A 7,039-nucleotide genomic window follows, 5' to 3' on the forward strand; every position below is an offset into this window, starting at 1 on the left:
CCGCTATCCTGGGTAGCTGTCTGAAAATCACTTACAAATGAAATGGTCCTGCTATTCATTGTCCAAATGAATGGGAACAATTTCAACTGTCAGATAATCCCCAAATCCCTATTTTAAATCTTTGTTGTTTCAAATGTTCTTCAAATTAACGGCAAATGTAATAAATACGATTTGCACGGTGCGGTTTAGAAAAGGATTTCATGTAGATGAGGCGATTTGTGCCTCTCAGCCCCTAGAGACGTGACTGAGTCCAGAGTGGGCAAGGCCTTGCGCCTCCACAGCCGAGCTCCCACTGCATTTCTGACAGAGCCGCCTGCACACTGCCCTTTCCCGAGCGGGCTGTTTCTGGACGCACTTCGCCTGACATCAGGGAGGTAATGAAGCATTCTGATTTAAGTCTCCTGTGGGGGGTAGTCAGTGTTAGATAAGCTAAATGGGGGTGGAGGACCAGACAAGCCGTCGAAAGCAGGTTGGGCTTCAGTGAAGCAACATGTATCTGGGAATTGTTAAAAATGACCCAAGCACACACACCCAGTTATCCTAGTGGGCAGTGCAGGAAGACTATGAATAACAGGAATTATTGGAACTGGTGATTCAGCTCTGATTAATTACAAAGGACGTTAAAAAATTTTTTTTTTTAATGATAATTAACCCTTCCTTAAAAAACATGCCAAGTAGCCATGGGTTATGTCCCAAACTTGTACTTTCCCACGCAGATGGGCCTTCTCCGTAGACAGGCTGCAGATAGACTGAAGAGCAGCCCTGCTTTTGCCTTTGAACTAGCTCTGTGAATGGGAAGCCGCTGATAAGAGCAGCAGCTAGGACACTAAGTTGCCGTCACTTAGTGGTGTGAGCCTGAAAAGGCTAACATTCCTGCTTCTCGGTTTGCTTATCTGTACATTGAGACTAAAAGTCCTGTTACTGAGAATTGATGGGAGAATTAGATTAGATCATGTGGAAAGATTATGCCAATATATAATCGTAGGTTTAAATAAGTGAATAGGAATTTTAAACTAATGATTACTTCAAATTTTTTGATTAGGGGAACTGGGAAGGAAGGCGAGACTGATGAAATGACAGGGTTGTTCGCTGCTGTTAGTACTATATGTAAGGAAGTCTACAAGTGAAAACGGTCAGAGTTAACATTTCTCCTGGTCAATTGAATGGTTAAACAAGGAAGGCTATTGAGACGACTGGAAGCATCGCATTTTACTCATGTCATGAATAAATATGAATTCAACAAATATTTATCAAGCACTTAACTAAATGCCATGCTGTGTACCAGGCATTGGCAAAATGTTGAGTAAAAGGAAATCTCATCCTGACCACGATGGAGCTTACAGCTCAGTGCGGGCATCAATCAAATAGCCACACAAATCCGGAAACCTACAGCCGTGCTAAGTGCGTTTCTAAAAGGAAGGCACCACACCGAGCAGGCTTCAGGGGCAACCGGTCTTTTATGGGAAATGGCCGTTAGGAAGGATTTGTCTAGTTGGAGGCAGAGTTTCCAAGATGACAGCCTTGGAAGAGCTCAGCTGCAGAAACCCCCACAAGTCGTGACAAGTGTGATTACACTTTGTTCAAATTCTTTGACTTCCTATTAGGATTATTTGAGTTTATTGAAAACTGATCACCACCTCGAGTAGTATTAGCTAAGGGATACAGCAGGTGGTCCTAAGGGCCATTCTGTGCTGGCCCTGGATCAATCTGTCCAAACCCCAGCCAGGGAGGGTGCACTTGTGCAGGTGGAGGACGGGCCGGAGTGATCAGATTCCTGGGGGAATCCATGTGGGCAACAGCAGGCACCACAGGCCTGCATGCAGCCCAGCCTGTTTCCCTGGTGTCCTCACTGGTCCTGGACTCGACATTCACAGGCACTCCATTCAAGGGTCCAGGTTGGATGGAGTGTGTCAGTGGAAGGGAGCTTGCCGAGGTCTATCGTGTTCTTCACCCAGCCAAGCTGGGTGGAATTCAGGGTCCTGAGGTTCTCAGAGATGTGCCCGTGTCTGCTGTCACTGATGGGACTTGGGCTGGAACCTGGAAGCACCTGGAAATTCTGAGTCTGGGTCTAAAGCTGCCCAAAGATGGACTCAGCGTGCGTGTTACCTGCAAAGAGAAACCCATACCTGAGAGGGGCTCATAATGCACCCCCACTCCCACCCTGCACTCGGCTGGAGACTTGTAAAGCAACGCTCAGTGTGATGAAGAGCAAGTTCTGCTTTTTTCCCTTTGAAAATCGAATATTCTATTGAGGGAAGACGACTGGTTTCCAGTTAGATGCTCTGGAACGAGCACTTGGATTTCTCCGTTTTAGACCAATGCCAGCTCTCCCCTGGCGTGGTCTCCACCGTAGGATGTGTTCCACATCATTCAAACATTTCAGTCACGGGGTTTGTGCCCACCCTGTGGACGTGCCTAGCCCCTGTTGGATCTCTTTTTCTGACAGAAGGGAGGCATTTGGGAACTCTGTCAGTACTTGTGACAGGTTGGCCACACTGCTGCTTTTGCCCCTGTTGTTTCAAACCAAAGATGACAGTGACTGTTGAGGTGCTCGGTGTGCTCAGCGCTCCAACGGGAAATAAGAGGATTTCTGGAACACGTTTGGCAATCACTTCCGAGTTTTCCACTGGGACCCAAACACTGAGAACATCTGGCTTGTGCCGGTCGGCCATCCTCCTTGGTGCTCTCATCGTGCTCGGGGCCTGCATGCCACCGAATCGGAGCTGTCCTCCCGTGGTGCTCGGCACAAATGCTGAACATGGACGCTGTGCTTGATCCTGGAACTGAGATGACAGGATCGCGCTGTCCTTGATAACGGCGATAGGTGGATTTCAGGTTTTTATTTATAGATTAATTCAAGCCTTCAGCTGGGGAAGGAGCTTGAAGGGTCTGTCACCAGCCAAAGCCTCTGGCACCAGCCAGGGTGGATGCCCTTCTCCCCACCCAGGTTGCTAGAAATCACTATGCATCTTTGGCAGCTCTTTCTCAAAGTGAATGATGGAAGGTTGGCAAACACTGAATTATGAAATAAAGGAAAGCCGTAGGGTGCTTTTGTCATCCTTGGTTGTGAATCCTAAGTAACGAGAGCAGATCTGTAATGGGGTACCACAGGGTGCCTTGCTATTAAGCAATTTGTTTTTCAGTGTGTTCTCTTCAACAGACTGGTAGGCAATGGCTGACCGGACATGACTGACTGGATGGTTATAATTGGGAAACAAGTTAATGCCACTGACACTGGCTCTGGGGGAAACAAGGATACTGACAGGTTTCCAGAGGCTGTTGTGTGAAGGGGCTCATTCAGTTCCAAGAAGATGGGAGGAGCAGGAGAGTGACCATATGTGCTACCCGTTAATTAATTTGTATCATATGGCAAATTGTCCCCATCTGGGGCTGGTGACCTCTGTTAAGTTCAGAAGAGCGACCAGGAAGTTCTGGAGACAGATGTGTCCTCTGCTCGTCTCCAATCCCCTGGCGCCAGCAGGGCACTCAGCACTTCTTCCCCGAGGCCTCCCTGTTGCTTCCCACACTGGCTGTCTCATTCTTTCTCCACAAGCAACCCTGCTCCCAGATGTTTCTTTCTTGAGTGGTACTGAACTTAATTCGGGGCATGGGAGGGGGAAGAGAGGCGACAAAGGGGTTTCGGAGGACTTCACCTTGAGGTCTGCTGATATTTACGATAAAGAGTTGGCCTGTCAAAGAGTTTTTATAAGGGTGTGTGTGTGTGTGTGTGTCAGGAGTTCTTTAATGTGCACGCACGCACGTGTGTGTGTGTGTATGTGGGGTGTATTTTCAGATTCAGAATAACTTCTTAAATTGGTAAGTTTTCCTCAAGGAGAAGAACCATCCCATTTTTGGTCCTCTGTCTAGATATTTTTAATTCATTTTGGATCACAGAGGGGTTTAACTCACAAAGCTTTCTCTTTTCATCCTTTGGGTAGCACATCTCTGTTAGGCCCTGGGGCCCACTCTCCTTGTCCCGTGTTGGGATGGATCACAGAGGATGTGCCCTTGAAGTGGCCCCTCTGCCTGCCTGCCAAGGGCACTGGACCAGTACTGAACAGTCGGGACGACTTATGATCTAGGGCTGGGGAGTCCTGTCAGGCAGACCTCCCTGCCCCTGGGCAGCTATGCTGGCAAGCTGAGCACCTACTGGATTTCCCGGATTCACCTCATGACATGCAGAGAGAACACAGAGCATGCTGAACCCCTGTCACTGCTGTACCCCACCCCACCGCCTCCCAAACCACAGCTAGGCGTGTGTCAGTGCACCCACACGCATTCTCGAAGTAGAGAGTTGGGGGCTTCAGGGCAGTTTGTGGCCATTCCTCCTTGGTGTTCCCAGAGGGTGGTGGGAAGCCTCATCTCAGCAGTACGACTGTGACCGGGGACAGCCTCACCGGCACCTTCCAGTCTTATCAGGTCATAGGGTTTTTTTCTTCTCTGCTAGTGTCATGATTTCCTTTTTTTTTTTTTTTTTTTTTACATTTTGTTTTCCTCAATCAGAATCCAAACAAGGTCCACATGTTACATTTGTTCCTATGTTTATAAGTTTTCCAAATGAATTATCCAGCCCTAAATGGTGATAGGGCTGCTGTTGAGAAGCCCTGCTGGTGGCGTCATTTAACAATTTCTTTGTCCCACTCGTGCCTACAAATGACAGCAGTGCTTGGTCAGACTCAGGTTCAGTTTCTCAGCAAGAATAGCTCCTGGGTGTCTCTGTGTACTTCCTATTGTATCACATCAAGAGGGACATAATGTCAGCTTTTCTCATTTTTGTCAAGATTGATCTGTAGGTATAGGTGGTGAGGGTCTATTCTTCCATTATAAAGTTCCCCATCAGCTAATGGTGTTAGCGTCTGTTAATGACCATTAGGCAGATGGATTATTTCATTTAGATCCACATTATTTCTACATGTGTAAGTCTTCCCTGAAGAACGTTCTTTCATAAATTATACCCCAAGGTACAGTGCACCACCAGATAGGTTTTTGAAGCAGGTATCAGAATAATGATTTGGTTCTTTAGCATGTCCAAAGGTGACTGACTGGTGAGGTTTTGGTTTTTTAGAAGATTTTTATTAAAAACCTAGCTAACGTACAATATAATATTAGTTTCAGGGGTACACCATAGTTATTCAACATTTATTTACCTAAAGTGATCACCATGATAAGTCCCGCAACCATCTGACACCATACTATGCTATCACAGTATTATTGATTATTACACCCCCATAACTTAATTGTTTCATACCTGGAAATTTGGACCTCTTATTCCTCTTCACCTTTGCTCCCCTTTTTAAAATTTTCAATTACAATTGACATTAAATATTATTTTATATTAATTTCAGGTGTACAGCATAGTGGTTAGATATTTTTATAATTTAAGAAGTGATCCCCCTGAGTAGTACCCACCTGGGACCATACATAGTTATTACCGTATCATTGACCATATTCATATGCTATGCCCTGTATCCCCATGAATACTTTGAAACAACCAATCTGTACGTCTTAATACCTTCCGCTTTTTCACCCACACCCCCAACCCTCCTCCCATCTGGCAACCATTAAAATGTTTTCTGTAGCTATGAGTCTCTGTTTTGTTTGTTAATTTTGTTCTTAGACTCCCCATATAAGCAAGATCACATTGCATCTGTCTTTCTCTGTCTGACACTCCACTCAGCACAACACCCTCCAGGTCCACCTATGCTGCCACAGATGGCAAGAACCCATTGCCTTCCATGGCCGAGCAATATTCCATTGTATTTATGTACCACGTCCTCTCTATCCATTGATGGACACACACACTGCCTCTATATCTTGGCCATGGTAAACAATGCTGCAATGAACATAATGGATGCACACATCCCCTCGATGTAGCATTTTGAATATCTTCAGCTAAATACCCTAAAGTGGGATTACTGGATCCTTCTTTCTCTCTTTTTATAGTCTTTGTTTTAAAGTCTGCTTTGTCTGGTATAAGTATTGTTACCCCAGCATTTTTGGTTTTTTTAAATTTCCAGTTTCATGAAATATTGTTTTCCATCCCTTTACTTTCTGTGTGTGTGTGTGTCTTTCTATCTGAAATGAGTCTTGTAGGCAGCAGATGTAAAGGTTTCTTTTGTTAACCATTCATCCCTCCTATGTCTTTTGATTGGAGCATTTAATCCATTTGCATTAAAAGTAATTGTTGATAGATATGTAGCTATTGCCATTTCATTCGTAATTTTTATTTTATTTTTCCATCTTAAAGAAGTCCCTCTAAGATTCCTTGTAATACTGGTTTGTTGGTAAACTCCTTTAGTTTTTTCTTGTCTGGGAAGCTCTTTATCTGTCCTTCGATTTTAAATGATACCCTTGAATAGTCTTGATTGTAGGTCCTTTCCATCACAATGAATATTTTGTGTCAATCCCTTCTGGCCTACAAAGTTTCTGTTGAGAAATCAGCTGACAGCCTTATGGGAGCTCCCTTATATGGGAGTTGCTTTTCTCTTGCTGCTTTTAGGATTCTCTTTGTCTTTAACCTTTGCTATTTTAATTATGATGTGCCTTGGTGTGGGCCTATTTGGGTTCATCTTGTTTGGGACTCTGCACTTTCTGGGCTTGTATGTCCATTTCCTTCACCAGGTTAGGAAAGTTTTCAGTCATTATTTCTTCAACTAGGTTCTCAGTCCCTTGCTTTCTCTCTTCTCTTTCTGGTAACCCCTATGATGCGAATGTTGTTACGCTTGGTGTTGTCCCAGAAGTCTCTTAAACTATCCTCTTTTTTTTTTCCCATTCTTTTTTCTTTTTGCTGTTCTGATTGGGTGTTTTCTGCTACCTTATCTTCCAAATCACTGATTTGATCTTCCACTTCCTGTAGTTTGCTGGTGATTCCTTCTAGTGTCTTCATTTCAGTTATCGTATTCTTCATTTCTGACTGGTTCTTTTTTATGGTTTCTGTGTCCTTTTTTATGTTTACTATCTCTTTGTTGAAGTTCTCACTGAGTTCATCTATTTTCCTTAAGTTCATTGAGCATCCTTATAACCATTGTTTTGAATTCCT

The sequence above is a fragment of the Rhinolophus sinicus genome, chromosome 3 (genome assembly GCF_057876585.1).
Source record: "Rhinolophus sinicus isolate RSI-liver-muscle chromosome 3, RSI-T2T, whole genome shotgun sequence".
Taxonomy (NCBI): Eukaryota; Metazoa; Chordata; class Mammalia; order Chiroptera; family Rhinolophidae; genus Rhinolophus; species Rhinolophus sinicus.